This window comes from Octodon degus, unplaced genomic scaffold, assembly GCF_000260255.1.
Source record: "Octodon degus isolate 3935 unplaced genomic scaffold, OctDeg1.0 scaffold00017, whole genome shotgun sequence".
In the NCBI taxonomy this organism is placed as follows: domain Eukaryota; kingdom Metazoa; phylum Chordata; class Mammalia; order Rodentia; family Octodontidae; genus Octodon; species Octodon degus.
In genome coordinates, this window is record NW_004524593.1 from 18,669,869 (window position 1) to 18,687,591 (window position 17,723).

Consider the following 17,723-nt stretch of genomic DNA (forward strand, 5'->3'; position numbering starts at 1 on the left):
CATAGAGAGGGAAACATATCATAGGGTTGACAATACTGGTTTTCTAGTTCATCACAGCTGGGTTGAAACATTAATTCCACCATCAAGCAACTGCAGTGCCTTCGGCAGCCATATTACTTCTTTGAGCCTCAGTTCAGCTATGCAGAAGATGCAGATAATTTCATGGAGCTTTATTAAGGACTGCACAAAGTTCAATGATTAAGGAATTTCATATGATCAAGAAACTTAATGACAGCAAATGAGGTCATTGCTATGGAGGCACTCAATATTATTAAATGTCTAAGCAAGCCCATTTCCAAATCCAACCTGGTAAATTTTCCTTTGACTTTCTTTTCCCTGGATTGAATCATCAGAGGTCTTTCATCTGTGCTAAATGACACTTATATCTTCAGCTTCTCTAAGTTTTTTTTTGATACTCTGACAACTCCTAGAGAATATTTATAGAAAGCAGACTCTAAAATAATTCAGTTTAAAGGTCAATCAGATGATGTGCATTTAATGCTTCACTAAAAAGTCTAAAAGTGTTTACATTTTACCAAAAGTTGCACTGACCTTGTCTTCACAAATCTATCTTTGTCTCTATAAAGCCCATCTTTTAAGCCTCTTCCTAAACTAAAAATAGTAGCTAGAAATTATTTAGTGCTTATTGTGTGCCAGATCATGTTCTAAGCATTTACTGATAACAACGATTTTAGTATTTCCAAGAACCCTGCGCAGTGAGGAATCAACTCCTCTATCCCTTTATTCATCAGGAGGAACAGAAGTCACATAACAAGTCCAGGTTACACCACTAATAAACAGCTAAGGAAAGAGATAGATCCAAGTAGGCGGACTCCTAACACAAACACGAGCAGTTGTAAAGCCTGCCCTTTGCTTGGCTACCTTTGGACTTCAGGTACCAGCCACCATCAGATGTAGACTTAGCTTTACAGTCGCTAGCTGGATCCAGGTTTTCTTATACAGGCAGTCATTAAAGTCATTATGATTGGGCTGCATGATGATCATTTCTGGTCCTCAATATTAAGATCAACAAGAAGGAAACTACTGGGTCATTCTATTTGGCCACCATCCTTTCTGCTTACACGAGACAGGGACTGTGTAAATGTACAAAGGAGCAAAATAAGCTGTATGTAGAAAACAATGCATACAGAGGTCTGAAATACATTCTCTGGCCTCAATTATCTATGTATTTTACAGGAGGACAGGCGTGGGGCCTTGAAAAAAAGATTTCTAATAAAACAATAGAAGACCATGTGTCCAATTTCAGGATTACAGAAGAAATTCTCATCTCAGTCTGGGTTGATGAAACTAAAACAGTGCTATTCGTTACTGTACACAAACTGAGTTCAAACCAGGTCTCCCCCGAGTCAATCTTAATCCCAAGCATTTCATGGGGCATTTATAGACTTAGCTTTGTTTCACCACAGATAGAAACTGCTTGTGTAGTTATGACTAAATTCAGCAACTCAAAACGCGGTTCTGTCACTGGGACTCCAAGAAGCAGTAGTCACCCTTCAGCATGAATCTGTTCAGAGACCTGCTGTGAAAATAAGGCCACCGCAGCCGATGTAAATGTCTGTGCCTCTCTCTAGATCTGCCTCGATGACTGAGTGCTAACCTCTGCGGCCCAGTGAAGGAGAGCACGCCGAAAAACAGGCAGGGAATGAAGAACACATCGCCCTTAACATTTCTTTCACACCCGTCAACCATATTCCTGTGAATTTACCCTAATTTCATACGCTTCTGGGGCACTGAAGCAGAGCTGGTTTTCATAACACGGGCTCTGTGTTTTTCTTATAGCTCAGTTGGCTTCAGTTTACTTAGGAGAGAATGTCTCTTGGGTAAATATTATATGATTTTAAAAATAACAGAAGCATTATGTGAAACAAAGGCTGGATTGGAAAGCAAATGTACACTTGAGGTTTCGTTGCACTTTATGTCATAACGTGACTTCTCAGCCAGGGATCTCAAACGCTCCACAGTGGAGCCTCAACTTGTCTTTCCAGTTTTGTCTTCCTGGGTTTTTTCTCTCTGTTACTGGCGAGAGTGAAACTGTATGCTCTTTGGGGTCACTTGAGCCATTCATTCACAAGCAGTTCCTGGGAAAATATTATGTACAGTTACAGGAATACGTACTGGGAATACAAAAATGAAAGAGATTAACAATAGTAATAAGCGAATGCTGCTCCACTCCTCTGAGGAGCTCCTAGTCGAAGGAAAAACATGCAGGAAGGTAATGACAGTGCAGCACATATGAGTGGAAGGAACATGCGGACACGCAGTTGGAACTTCCTCACGGCCCCGGCTGCAGCTTGGACCTCAAGAAGCCTGCGTTAATGGCTTGTTGACAGTATGTGATGCTACTGGGAGCTTGTGGGCCCTTGAAGAGGCAGGGCCTCGCGGAAGGAGGTGAGGTTGCTGAGGTTGTGCCCTTGCCCCAGCCCCTCCCTCTCTGTCCTGGCAGCTGTGAGGGGAGCCGCTTCCTCTGCCCAACGTGGCACCATCATGTGCTGCCTAAGCACAACCTGGAAGAAAGAGGGACTGATTTCTGAAACTGAGAGCTAACATAGGCCTTTCTTCTTTTTAAATTGACTGTCTCAGACTCTTGCAGCTATGGAAGGCCAACCCATACAGCGCTACCATGAGAATTCTTGCAGTACAAGGCTTCTCCCCGAACTTCTTTGGCCTATGACCAGCTTTTCCTCTGCCCAGGAGTGCAAGAACTACACCCAGACACCTCTGCTCCTGTTCTTCCTCTGTCTCACTCACTCACACTCACATACACACACACACATGGAACCTGGTTTTTACTCAGTCCCTTATGTATCCTAAATTACCTCTCAACACAAGGCTTTCTCACTCGCTCTTCACTCTACTGGCAACTCACTTTCCTTCCAGAGGTCAGTTTGCTTTTCCTCTGTCATCTCAGATACACTTCCCTGGTGAAAATCACCCCTGTGTCATCTGTAGAGTTTGAATTCTCCTGTGTTGAGCTCTCATTGTTCCCTTTTCATCATGGTGCTTGTCAACAGTTGCAATTTCATGTTTACTATGGGAAAATCCAATTCATGCCCACCTCCACATGAGACTGTAAGCTTCTTCTTGAGGCCAGGGACCACATCTTTTTCTGTCATTACGTCCAATGATTATTGTCACGCTTAAGGCACAAGTACCCAGTTCACTCGAGTGTGTGGAGTAAATAGCACACAGCAAGGCAAGAGTGCCGGGTTTTTCCTGAAGGAGGATGGAATTCACCTCACAAGAAAGGGTCAGCAGGTTTGAGTCTTGAAGGATATGTAAGCATTTATCAGACACAAAAAAACACATGAGCAGAGACAGAGAGAAAACTGCCTGCCACTGCTCAGTAGGGCTGGAGCGGTAGGTGTGATCTATTTTGTGGAGGGGAACAGTAAAGTGTCAGAAACGAGGCTGGAGAGATTCAGGGACTGAACCACACAGGGCCTTTTGTGCTCTGCAAAGCAATTTGGATGTTTGCCATGGGAAATCACTGAAGGGTTATAAAAGGGAAGTAAAACGATGATCAGATTTGCATTTTAGAAAAATCACTCTCCTGGTAGTGTGAAGGATGTCCTTGATAGGCTGAGAGAGGGGACAGGGTGACCAGGTAGGAGGCCATCCTGCTGGTTACAAGGCAAACCAAGGCAGGCTTGGGGATTAAGTGGAGTGAGAAGTTTCAAAGGCGATGAAAATATGAATAAGGCAAAATAAAAAGTCAAGGCATATTACTCTGCTCTCTGGGCAGCCAGCAGAGCAGTATGGCCATTAACCAATTTAGAGAGTACAAGATAAGGAGTTAATTTAGGTAGATGGCTGAACAAAGTTGCAAATCCACTGAGATTTGGTTTCCAAGAGTGAGATTCTTATGCAAGAATGATAGCTGTCCTCAAAGGCCCTTTTCCCTCTACTTGCATGAAGTGTTTTCCACTGAGTCCAGAACCAACGAGGAGTGACCATACCTTTAAGCCTCCCTTGCAGCTAGGTGTGCTCATCAGACTAGACTCTTGATGAATTAGGTCTCAGTAGGTGATGACTGCAACCTCTATGTTATTTGCTCAAAAGGAACTTCTTGTCCTTGATTTCATGGACAACCAGGAGTTGGGTTCACTGTAACTGTACATGTGAAAATACCTCAGGAGACAACAGGAAAACAATATGGGTAGAACCAAAAGGCTGATTAAACTGATAGACCAGGTTAGTCACTGCCTTCACTGGACCATTTATTCTGTGAGAAAAAAATACAGTACTTATTTAATCTACTGATTAGTTCAGTCTCACTTGTAAAGAATCTTATCTTACACTCTAAATAATATAGACCTTCAAGTAGAGATTCCTCCATAACAATGTCCCATACTCATCTAGGCCTTCAAAAAGAGATGCACAATGGCAATGAGGAGTTGATACCCATTACTATGCTAAGAATAAGTGAAAGCGAATACTCTGAAGACAAAGCCTAGATTTGAATCCCGGTTCTAATCTTTATTAGTAATGTGATTTTATGAGCTTGTGTTATATGGGTCTCTCATAAGACCATATCTGTAACTCCAATTAAGTAAAATTTCAAGGCAAATCTTCATATGTCAGTAGCTTAACACAAAGATACTAATTTTTCACTCACATAAAGCCCATGTACAGATTCAGCAAGACATAGAACTCTCTACATTGTGGCTGGGTCCCTCCCTCAGTTCTTTATTTCCAGCCTTTTCCCCTCCATAGTGCATGGTAGCCATGGGGACATGATTCTTAACTCCCTGTGCCGGAAATAACATACTCCTTTAATGATTGAGAATAATCACCAACAAAATGCAAAGGAGCCTGGGAAATGTCATCCTTCCTAGCAGCCACTACCAGTAGAAAAGCTATACAATGGATAAGGTCCCGAACTGTCAATAAGAATGTACCCTGCCTATGTGCGGTGAATGTGGAGATGGGTAGATAATATACCTTGCGCTGCAGCGAGACTGTCCACGGGCCTTCAGCAATGTTGGTGCGCAGCTTCCTCCCTGTTAGTGCCCCTACTTCCCCTATCCTAAATACACATCAGTATCCCTGGTAGCCCTCCGTTTCACTCCTGCCTGTCTTTAGTCCCACTGGGTCCTCTATTACACAACACTCTACGCACACATCTCCGTTTCCTTCATCACCACCACCTTCATGCATTTCTGAGCAACACTCTCAGGATAGCCTCTTGGAGAAAGCTCTCATTTCTTGTGGTCTGATTGAGCTTCCATGAGCTGCCACCGCCACAGTTCTCATAACCTTCCACTGAGCACTTGTCACTTGTCCATCTGGTCTTACGACAATGTGTCCTCATCATTTTTGCTGAGCCTCCGAGGTCAGCTACACTATGTGTCACTCCTCTTTCTTCAAAAGGCCTAAAGGGACAAACTGCTCTTAGACATTTAGCTTAGAGACCAACACTTGGGAGAGAGTTGAGATCTCTCACAAAGAATGAAGAGCTAAACATTTCTTCAGGCAACTCTGAAGAGAAAAAAATAAGAGATCTGTATCCAGTATAAGAGGTAACTATCCACGCACTGACTGCCTGGTAAGACTTGGTTATAAATAAAGTAGGTACTTCAGTAAGAAAGTCACATTTTGTTTAAATAAATATGGTTCTTAAAAACAAACCATTGTGAAGAGACTTCTTTAAGAACTCTCCACGGGTATGAGTCAAGGTGGTGATGTGGCATTTTCTGGTAATTTGATAAATGTCAATAATCAGGCTGTTTGGATCTACCCAGCAGGTAAACACACCGCTCGAGTCATCAGAGCAGTGGCCAGGTCACTTCATTCTACTTAGGTACAGCCACTGCCTGAGGAAAAGTACAAAAAAGAAAAAGAACATCTGGGTTTCAGGCAACCCACCAACCACGCCTAGAGTTTCCTTTTGTCCAACGGCCATCTTGGTAAAAGCAGCCAGTGCATGGAGCAGAGGCCAAGCTCGGTCTCCTGAGATAACCTCGTTCTGCGTCCCCAGCGAAGGCTGAGGGTCCCTGAGATAAGAGGCAGCCTTCTGTGTGAGGAGCACAGCATGGAGTCCAGCGAGCTCTACCCTTTCAGGCCGGCTGCACCAGGGTGGTCTCCAAATCCCTGGAGCTCAGAGGACCCTTCTGCCATAGCACAGCCTCTAACTGGACGGACCGACGCGTGCACTCCGCATCCTCACCCACACGCGCCAGGCCCTGCGAGGGCAGCCTGGGGCTGTTCTGTGTGCCTGGACACCGAAGCCCCTAAACGCTCATCCAGAGGCCAGGGCTCCCAAGGGTACTAGGACACCACCGCCCTGGAGAAGGAGGGGCGCTGGGCTCCGTGTTTATGACGCTCTCCATATCTGTCTGGTGCCAGCACCCTGGGCCTTCCAGGGCTCACAGAATCTCACTGAAGGGTTTTGGACGCCACCAGCCCCCGGAGTTGTTCTTTGTACAAAGGAAGCTCTGTTAAGTGTGGAAAATACCACATACTATAATCCTCTCTGATAGTCCCAGTCACGGCTCTGAAACATCCTCTGGAAAACACCTCTGCCAAACACACTGTTTCCCAAACATTTCAGAACAGGGGTGCTTTGGGGGCAAAACACCTATCAGCACTTTCTCCTGCCTGGACAGTGGGTTGGTTCCATTAGGTCAGGGCCGTAGATGTTTTATTCATTGCTGTGCCTCACTTCTTAAAATAGTACCTAACATGGTAATAAATATTTGACAAATTAATATTTTATAGAAGTGGAGTTCCATAGAACTCCCTAAAACTATGTGATTAAAACGTCACACTTGTGTGGAATCACTCGAGGAAGGGCAACCTCTCCAACGAGATGGTTACTTTGTCTCTCGATTACGATTTCAGAGTGAAGCATAGTGCATCAAGCACAGCTCCGTCCACCCCACAGGTGGGAGATCCCAGGTTTCAGGGCCTCCTGCCCCCCACACTAATCAACTCATTCCAACTCGTGAGATAATGACCAGGTGCACGGAAGCATACATTACGTGTGAGCACAAACTCCTCTTTCTCCTCCAAGTACCTTTTTTAGTGCTGCATTAATCTACCTAAATATTTCAGTGCTTTGTGTCTAGACAGACCTTCAATGCTAAGGGCTCCCGTGCTTATCAGTGACTTTTAAGCTGGGCGTGGTGGTGCTCCTCTGTGATCCTGCGGTCTGGGAGGCTGATACAGGAGGATTGCAAGTTCAAGCTCAGCCTGGGCAACTTAGAGAAAACTGGTCGTAAAAGCAAAGGGAAGTGCCAAGACACTGGGTTTAATCTTCAGTACCACAAAAAAGAAAAAAGGAAGGAGAGAAGGAGGAGGAGGAGAAGAAGAAAAAAAGATGAAGGAGAGATTAAAACCTTTTGAATATGGAAGACACAGCATTTTAGAGTACTGTGCAGGACTCTCCATTTTATATAAGTAACAGGCCACCAGGACACAGGCATTTGGGAAGAGCAGTCTTGGAAATGCTCGAGAGAATGGGGTAGAAAGCCTGGCATTGCCCCGGAGGTCTGGGCTCAGGTCTGCTCCGCGTGCTCTGCGTGGACGTGCGTGGCCATCTTCTGGCCTCTTATCCTTCCTGTCTGTGGGAGTCATCACATTTCTGCCTGGCTCCTCATATACCTACCTCACAGCATCCTATAAGAAGGCATTTGTAAAACTCTGCCTCGAGACCTAGGCACTGAGTACCTACTGTTCAATAAATCTGTAGATCTGCAATTACCGAAGCATTCTGTAGTATTCAACACATTGTGTCCCGCACGGAAAGAGTTTCTGCTGGCCCTTTAAACATAGGTAAACCAGAGGTGGGCCAAGAGCGCCACGCAGATCAGTGTCCGTCGGCTGCCTGTTCCGGGGCACGCTGGGCGGGAGCTGACAGACCTCATCTTGGCCAAGCCGTGATGAGCACCACTGTGCTGGCCACAGTGCACGAGGCATCAAAATATTTCCTGGGATTAACAGCAGACCTTCAAGAAGTAGACTCTTCAATCTTAAGTAGGCAAATAGCTAGAGTAAACTCTTTGGTTGACACTGACTTATTTACAAAAGGAAGGTTCTTGCTAATAAAGTATCCTTTATTATTATTATTAGTATTTATTATTATTAAAAATAATTAAGGGGGCCTGCCCCTGAGCTCAGCTCTTTAAGTGGCTGGTTCAACAAAGGAGTCAGGCTCAGGTTGCTGTGGTTCGATCCCCACAACTGAAGCCAGCCAAACCTGCCCTGAAGGCATTCGGAACAAAACAAAAAAAAAAAAAAAAAACCTTTTTCCCTTAAAAAAAAAAAAAAAAAAAAAATTAACTATTAGGGTCAACCAGATAGCTCAGCAGATTGAAACGACTGCTTAGGCAGAGCACAGCGGCTGGGGTTTGATTCCCAGCATACCATGCCATCCCTGGGGCGCGCTGAGATGGAGATTGAGACTGGGCATAGTGGTGCGTGCCTATAATCCCAGCACTTGGGAGGCTGAGAACAGGAGGATCACTACAAGTCCGATCTGTGTACTGAGACCACATAGGCCCTTGTTCTAAATACAAAAATAAATAAATATGAACTATTGTTCAACAATTGGCGTGCACCGGAAGGCACACAGTGATGGCAGGAGACCCGGACACGTGGGCCTCACCTCCCTCCTGGAGCCTGCAGCGCTCTGGGCTCGTGCCGTGCGCTCTCCTGCCACAAAGCATGGCACAGGCATCTTAAAAGATCGAGACTGGATGGGTTGTTTTCCAGCTGTGTGGCATATGCTGAAACCTGCCTTTTGGACGAGCTTAATATTGCTCAGTATTTATGTCTTAGGCCTAAAACATGAAAACCAATTCTGCGATGAAAGAGCTCTCCCCAGAAGGAAGCTCCAAGAGATTTCCGGTTTGCAGAGTATCTCCTGTGGCTCCCGCGCGGGAATTCCTAGTCACTTACACTCTCCTGGCTCTTCTCTCCCTTTTGATTCTTACACGGTTAGCTTTGAAGCGCTCGTCGCGTGGCTCCAGCACGCAGTGGGCGCCCTGCAGCTCCACGGCGGGCTCGTCGCTGGCCAATGCCAGAAGAGGCAGCAAGGGAGCTTCGCGGCGCCCACCGTCTGGCTAGGGCTGCCCTTCTGCTTCGGGTTGGTGACGATCTGCCTTCCCTACCCGTGTCCTAGGTCAGGCCTAACGGACGTGACAGACGGCTATACAGCTTATGCAGGTAAGCAAGTAGATGACCAAGCCGAGTTGGGTGACTGCCGAAAGACAGCAGTGACAAACAGCCCCTGCTGATTTTCGCCATAGAGAGTAAGGAAAGCAGTCCCCGCACTGCAGGGCCTCTCAAGGTTCCCAGGGAAATCCAGCACCAGGAACTAGTTTTTGAGTCAACTAATGTAGAAAATATGAACCAGATTTGCATCTGAAATGTGTCCGTCTCAAGTTGGCAGCACTACAGTACAGCAGGTAAGAAAACGAATGTGAGCGCCAGCGTCTTGGGTTCAGCAGCTAGAACTGCTCCTCTCAGCGCTATGACTGTGGCTACATGAACTCCTGTCTCTGTTTCTCCACTTACAAAACAGGGAGAAATGATAGTCTTTACTTGGCCGCATTGTTGCTTTGTTTCTTTTTTTAAAAAAATTATGTATTTGATATAGGGTCTCGGTATGCAGCTCAGACTCACAGCGATCATCCTGTCTCAGCCTCTCCAGCACTGGGATTACAGGTGTGTGCCACCATGCCCGGTCTTGGTGGCTGGCTCCCCACGCTCATGTTGGGGCTGGCCTGGAATGTGTGACCAGGGATGGAATCTAGGTTCTTGCGCTTGCCTAGCTGAGCTATCTTTGTGGCCCAGGTTTTCATTTTGTTTTGGTACCAGGGATTGAACTCAGGACCTTGTGTTTGCCAGTCAGGGGCTTAAGCCGCTGAGCTATCTTCCTGGCAGCAGTATTGTTTGAGAACTTTGATTTTTATCTTTGTTTTTTTTCAGCTGGCCCCTAGAGTTTGAAGCCAGGCCCTCACATATGTTGAGCAAGTAGTCTAGCACTGAGCTACCCACTCAGCCTTCTTTTTCTTTATTTTACTTTTTAAAACTTAGGCTAATACTTGGCATACTGTTGGCATGAGCACTGTAAGTTCAAAAGGCCTTAGAAATACACCTCCCGTGTAGGAAACACTGTCACACACAGCACTGCATTCTTATTCTCACCATACTTGGAAGAAAAAGTTTGGGATTTCTCAGGGTGATGGTCACACTCACACTCGTGGGCCTGCAGTTACCCAGCGTGCAGTGGTCAGCCCAGTGGCGCATTCCACCAAGTGTCCAACACAAAAATCTGGTCCAAGTTCTTTAGCAGATAAAACCTGAGATGTGTAATCCAGGATCTCCTCATGCCTTCTTAACTGTATGACTAAATAATTTTATTTTTATTTTATTTTATTTTTACAACAGGGTCTTGCCATGCAGTTCAGGCGGGACTTGAGCTCACTTTGTAGCCCAGGCTGGTCTCGAACTCACGATGATCCTCCAGCCTTCGTGCTGGGAGGCCAAGGCAGGGATGACAGGCATGCCCCACCATGCTCAGCCAGTAGCTGAATAATTAAAGATCCAGCTCAAACCATTTTGTGGGCTGTCTTTAATCAATAAAATGATTGCCCAAAAGGAACCAATTTGAGACAATAGCTAAAGCTTTGTGTTCAATAATGTTCATCCATATCTTATTCCCTCTATTAACTTGTTTTAATGAAGTTTTGCAATCGTTTACTTTTGCTTGTCTCTGTAAGACCTTTCTCCCAGGAACTTTACAAGCAAGTCACCTGACACTCCAAGCTGTGTCCTAAGAAACTGCTGAGTTGGGAACACCCTGTCAACCTTTACTTTGATTTTCCTGGTACTTGTTAGTTTAAGGCAGATCCTTAATGTTATTTAAACAGAGGAGACTATTTGAAATTTCTTGGTAGATGAATTTGATAGTGATAATTTTTAAAAAAACAATGACTGTCAGCTTGTGATAAAAGATTTCATTCACTGTGGCAGACACGTTATCTGACTAAGTCAGGACTTCTTCGAATAAAAAGGTCAGTGTAGCCCTACCTGTTTCTTCTTTTTCTTTAACAGCATCTATATTTCCACAGAGTCTCTGATCATCTGCATTTGGTATAGTTGTAGGCAGAGAACAAAACATTCTTTTATTTCAAATTTACAACTTTAAATTCTCTGTGTGTTGCATCCAATCTGTCTTCTCCTGAATGTGAAATGCACCAATTGTTAAAAATCACTACTGATAAATTGGAATTCATTGAAAACATTTGCAAATTACAGGGAAATATCAAGAAAGTAAAAAAAGATTTCATCAAATGGAAAATAATATAATATCTGCAAATCATCTCACAAGGGCCTAGCATTGAGAACCCATAAGGAATTCTTACAATGCAACAATTTAACAATGACAAAAAGTCCTGAAAAGACATTTCTCCAATGAGACTGCAAATGGCTAAGACGCCTGTGAGAAGATGCCCAACATTCTTAGCTCTTAAGGAAATGGACATTGAAACAACAGTGGGAGGCACTCACCCTGCCCAGCAGGGCTTCTGGGAAAAAATGCAAGAAGTGTGCGGAGGGTATGGCGGAACCGCATCTTTCACATGTGTCCAGTGCGAAGGTAGACTCAAAGTGGCATAGCTGTCCCCACAACAGTTATTCACCAAAGAGCTTAAGCCTTAGGTTTGAACAAAGCTCTATAGAGATTTCTGTAACAGCGCTGTTCGTAACACTCGGAACACAATGTCGATCAGCTCATGAATGTGTACACTGGCCTGGGTATTCGCGCAATCCAGTCTGATTGGGCCACGAAGAGGGACGCAGGGCTGACAGATGTCACCTAGAGGAGGAACCCTGTAACCAGCATTGAGGAGAAGCCAGCAACAAGGCCTCACACTCTGTCACTCTCTTCTGAGGACATATCCAGAATGGGAAGCCCCAGACACTGGAGGCAGCTCATGGGAGCAGAGGAGAAGGAATGAAGAGTGGTTGTTCAGGGGGCACAGGTTGGTTTTTGGGGTGATACACATTTCCGATTTAGAGGGTGATAGTGTTTGCAGGGCACTATGAACCTGCTAAAAGCCACTGAATTGTGTGCTTTAAAATGGTTGAAATAGGGGCCGCGGATATAGCTCAGTGGCATAAGCGCCTGCCTGACAAGCGCAAGGTCCTGAGTTTGATCCCTGGTACCGCCAAAAAATAAATAAATAAATAATAAAATGATTGAAATAGTAGATTTTATGTTATGCAAATTTTAGCACATTTTAAATTATTGGCTTGAATCCCCAGTCGAGGAAGCTAAAACTTCCCCCTGCAAAGTATTTTCACATCATGGATCACTTTACCTGCGCAAAGGTGTGTTTGTGTGTGTGTGCACACGTGTGTGTTTTCAGTACTAGAGACCAAGCCCAGGGACACACACACACACACACACACACACACAAGAGGCGAGCACTCTGGCACCAAGTTCCACCCTCTGCCCCATCCAAGCGATTTTAGCCATGACACAGGACATCTTGCACACCACTAGCTGACAGCCTGTGCTTATTCTCCTTCATCTGTCACTCGTCCTTCCCTCTCAAGTGGCAGTTGTGGCCTGACAGTGTGCCAGTGGGGACTTCCACTTTTCCAGCAGTACATTTCCATTTCCAGAAGCTCAGTTTGGTCATCACTAACCAAGGCGGACGTGGGGAGCCCCTCTCTTCTACACGACATGGAAATGTACAATCTGAGCAGTCACCCATTGATTACCCCAGCAAGAGGAAGGGTACAGTTTCTCAGAGGCCAGCCAACCCATGTGACATGAGGTGAATGAATCCAAAGCAACTGTGTGCCCCTCCTAGAAACAATAGAGAGCACTGGAGAAGAGCTGCTCAGCCAGCTGCCCTGCAAAAGAGGACATTTTTCTGCGACCCAAAAAGTTTTTTTTTTTTAACTTAACAATTATAATGCTGACACTTAAGATGCTGCTTATGTAAATGGGATTACCGAATATATTACGTGCTATTTAATTTTTTGATAGCAAACTTCTGTCTCATAGACCATGAAAGTGGAAAAGTTGAACAAATTAAAAAATAGGGGGAAAAATTAAATTTAAGAACATACTTGTTCTAGGTCCAGCCTAATAGCTCAGAGGACTAAAGTGCCTGCTTAGGCAGAGGCAGGGCTGGGTTCAATCCCCTGGGTGTGCTGAGACAGCCATTGAGACCGGGCGCAGTGGCGGGCGCCTGTGATCCAAACTCTTTGGGAGGCTGAAAACAGGAGAAACACTAGAGTCTGATCTATGTAATGAGACCTTATAGACCCTCACTTTAAAAAAAAAAAAAAAAAGCAATTAACAAAAAGAAAGTACTTGTTCAAGCAACTGATGGCAGATTCAGTTGGACCAGAGCACGTAAGTACCAGGAGGTGTGGTAGTGAGACCCAGGGCTCTGAGAGTAGGTGCCACTGTCAATCAATTGCAAAGGGAGTTACCTGAAGTTATGTTACGGACCTGATCTATGGTTTACAAATAACCTCAAAGAAGTTTTCTATACAAAAAGTGCTGTTTATCTGGGCGTGGCAGCAGACACCTCTACTCCCAGCATTTGGAGAGGCTGGGACAAGATGGTAAATTTGAGCCCAGTCTGGGCAATTTAGTAACAGCCTGAACCTGTCTGAAAATATAAAATGAAAAGTGAGGGGGGTGTTGCGGGGTTGGGGCTGTGTATTATTAAGTTTAATCCTCAGAACTGCAAAAAGTCATGCTTATCTGTTAAGATATGTCTACTTCTATGTTAATTAACAGATTTGAACAGGCAGAAGAGAGAGAGCGGTTTTGAATCATTCAGATTAAAAAACAAAACTCCCTCCCTTTCATCTCAAGGGTGTGTCTAATTGAGAGGAAAGCCGGGGCAGTTTCAGCCAGAGCAGCCTGGAGATTTGCGGCACAGGTAATTCTGCTCCAGAGAGGCAACACAGATCTAGTTCTCCGTGCTGTTTGTGTAAGGAAATTTGAGAAATAAAGAAACCGAAACCAACCTGTTGAAGGTGAATGAAACTTGATGAAAATAATCACTTTTACTTTATATCCAAATTAGGTGAGGCAGAGGACACAGAGGCCTCCGCAGCACAGCTTGCCACTGTGTCGTGGCTCAGTTCTAAGAATGCTGGGCCAGAGCGGTGCGGATGGGCTGTGTGGCTAGGCCAGCCCCAGAGCCCAGGAGTTCAACCAGGAAACATGGCGTTAACTGAAATGCGGAGGGCAACAGTCCTCAGGTCTTCCCTGGGTTGTACCTGGTCCCCTCCTTGAGCTCAGTTTCCTGCCCAGCACTGGGTCAATGGAAAGATCCAGTGACCAGGAACAAGGCCAACCCCGCATGGAGCTCACCTCTGCGTGAGCCTCTTAGCAGAAGTCCCGGATGTTAGCACATGGAGTAGGATCTCCCCACAGCTGGCTCCCTGGGGTGCCCTCCTCCCCAGAAGGATGATGCCGTGTGAGGATGGAAAAAAAAAAAAAAAAAAGCAAAGACGCAGTTTGCCTTTAAGGAGCCATCTGCCGAGGCCACCATCCAGGCACAGCCACTCTTTACTACAGACAGGGGCCTGTGGGGGAAGGGAGGGGGGGTCAACTGGGCTTGGGTCCCCATGGCCATTTTAGCTCCAGCTGACATGGGAGAGCAGCCAGGCAGGCCGCAGGCTGCAGGAGTGGAGAGGGCTAGGGACAGGAGGGACTGTCCTTCTCCAACAGGAGGTGTTAGGGCCGTACCATTCCCTTGGTCTGGGACACCTCAAGTTGATCACCTCACCCTGTGACTCATCAGCCACAGAAAGGACCACAACTCGGGCCCTGCCAGGGGTTGGTGCTCTGATTATTTGTGGCCCTCCAGGCACTTGTAACTAAGGTCCGAGGCCATGTGAGAAGGGTAAGGACAGGGCAGGCACAGGTGACTGTCCTTGCCACACTGTACACAGGGCTTCCTTTTCATTCCCTCTGCTAGGGGTTTAAAGGTCACAAAGCTGACGAATTGGGAAAGGGACAAACCTTGATGCTGCTTTCCAGGGTTCCTTGGAAATCACTTATTTCAGAAAAAATAAAATTTGGTCTTCCTTCACTAAGTAATCTGGAAACAGGATGCTCATTGTGTGTATACACACAGACACACATACCCTACACACTACACACACACAATGTTTGCTCTCTACCTGTGTCTGGATGGTACAAACAGCATCTTTACTCCCACTGAGAAAGAGCAGAAACCTGTGAGTAAATCCCCAGGGCCTAGAGGGTATTCACTCACAGAGCGAGTGTGAAAGGACAACAAGTCAGAAAGGAATCCTGCCTGGGACTGGGTGGCAGAGCTCACATCCTGATCCAACTAACTCCACCTCCTGGTTCTCAGATCCCACCAAGGGCAGGAGAGCTCCTCCCCCAGACCAGAGTCCAGGCCACGCTGAAGTGGAAGCGTCAGGGCTGCCAGAGTGGACATCTGGCCTATCTCATCTTTGAGCAGCAGCTGATCAATGTGTGCCATAGAAACTCTGGGGACAAGGATCCAAATACCCGTGTGGCCTCCAGGGGTGGAGGAGGCCAAGAAGGTGGCCACTACTGGCCCACTATGGCCAAGGAACCTGGGATGGGCTGTGCTGTTCTTGGGCTAACTCTCAAAAGACCATGCATGTTGCCAAGGAGACAAACAGCTAGCAAGGTCTCCTCTGGCTCCTCCTCCTTTCCCTCACCACACTTTTCTGGGTCTTTCTCCTTTCTCACTTTGACCTCCTCTCTTTTGTCCCTTGCTTTCCCCTTAAGGCTAAGCAAAAGGACCAGCAACTTGGATAATCCCCACTGGGGCGACTGAAAGGCATTTACTGTGGGGAATAGGGTGAGAAATATTTTAAGACACAGTACTTTCAGCTGCCAAATTCTGACAAGTATGGTCAGTGCCAAGATTTCCTAACTGTGAAGCTTCAACTCTCAATCTGAACCAGCTAGGAAGCTGTCCTATGGGTCACACTACCTGTACTCCCCTAGGTGCAGCAGGACCCGCCTCTGCTCTGCCCGTGCCAGGTGGACTGTCAGCTATACTGGGCAGCCTGGGTGCGAATGCAAGCAGTTCCGAGCCAGGTGTGGGTGCTCCCTGTCGTCCTGTCCAGGTCAGCTTGTTCCAGCAGTGTGCGCCCACACACCCAGCCCCCAAGGGTGCCCCAGAGAGAAGGTCCTCTAAACGCAGTGCCCTGGAAGAGCGGTGCTAAGTCTCTAGTCTCTCTGGAGAAGATGCTAGGAAAGCTTTGGGGAAGTGTCATGAATTTCGTGACATCTACTTTGTTGGGGAAAATTTATGGCTCCTAAGAAGTTAATTCAGAGACACGCGGTGAGGGCCCTGGGTCATGCCTGCTGGAGAGGTGACACAGTCAGGGCTGCCTAACTCCTTCTCAACCTACCATGAGCCCTTATTTTCGGCCAAACTGACCCACTGTGGAATTATTTCCAGTCACGATTTTGCCCACCTCACTCCGCCTGGGCAGTACTTAGGCCCGAGCCAGGAAAGCACGCCCTAGCGCCCTCCGCGGGCATCGAGCCAGCAGCAGCCCTGCAGCCACGCACCGGAGCCCTCGCGCGCAGAAGCCTCCAGCGCACTCCTGCCTGGCCTGGGAAAGCTCTCCACCCGCCTCTCCCTTGGGCTCCCTCCCCGGGGACATGTGACTTCTAAAAAACCACACAACTTCGTTCCAGGCTCGGGCTTGAAGGAAAGGACAAGGTCAAGGCCTACTTGTTGACCTCTAAGGTCCTTTTGCATCTCTGCCCCCAAGTGAGTCGGTGCACCACAGCTGGAAGGGGAGAGCAGAGCCCCTGCGGCACCTGGGGCTGAAGGACCTGACCGTACTTCCGGCCAGCCCAGCGTCTGTCCGCATTCTTCCTCTCCATCCCTTCCTTCCGCCCAGCGCGAGATGTTAAGGCAGATCCGCTCTCGGGGCGCAGCCGTGTAGCCCCACACCGTTAGGCTGTGCAGTTCCAGCCTTCCGATCCCCGCGCCAGAGCCGGGGCGCTGAAAGGTCGCCATTCGGCCGCAGGACCTCACCTCCGCAGCTGTCTGCGCCCACCCCGCCGCCCGCAACCCGGCCGCTTTGGCCTCTTTCACTGTTCAGACGCAAACTCCTCGGCAAGTGGCGAGCAGGGCCCCAGAGAGAAGCGGAGGGGAGAGACTCTCCGAAATCGGGGGGGAGGGGGTAGTTAAGTGGGAGGAGGGCACGCCTGGAGGCGCCAGAGCTCGGGGGCCCCTCCCAGGGCCCCGGGCCGGCGCGGACTCACGGGGTCGCGGGCCAGGAGCTCCCTCTTCCCGCCCGGCCAGGGCTGCTTTCGGGGCTCCCCGCGGTCTCCTCGCCGGGTACCCGTGGTGCGCTCGAGGGCGGAAGCCAAACAAATCAGATCCCAGGACTCCACCGGGACAGGCCGCTCTCCCTTAGCCCCGGGCAAGCGGGCGTGTGGACCCGGCGGCCGCGTGCGACCTATAAATAGCAAACTTTTCGACGGAATTGACCAGCAAATGAGAAGAGCGCGCGCACATTCGCTCCGGAGCGCTCGGGTCCTGGGGACAACCGGCGCCACAGCCCCCTCCTGCACCGCTTGCCCCGCTGCGGAGAGGACCGAGGCGTTCACTTTTCTTAGAATTTCCAGTGTTGTTACTTTGGCAAGGCAGGGGGCCTCACAGGATCTGGCCTCCGGGTCTCCAAGAGCACCGCGA

The 17,723-nt window shown here is 47.6% G+C and overlaps 1 protein-coding gene across 1 annotated transcript in view; it reads right to left on the reverse strand.

Annotated features, from left to right (window-relative positions):
* Esrrg (estrogen related receptor gamma) overlaps positions 1 to 17,446 on the reverse strand; it is a 606,512-nt gene extending 589,066 nt beyond the window's left edge. The window contains exon 1 of the mRNA XM_023710237.1: positions 17,291 to 17,446. The gene's annotated coding sequence lies outside the window, so the exon portion shown is untranslated. The remainder of the gene's footprint in view (positions 1 to 17,290) is intronic.
* Between the last annotated feature and the right edge of the window lie 277 nt (positions 17,447 to 17,723).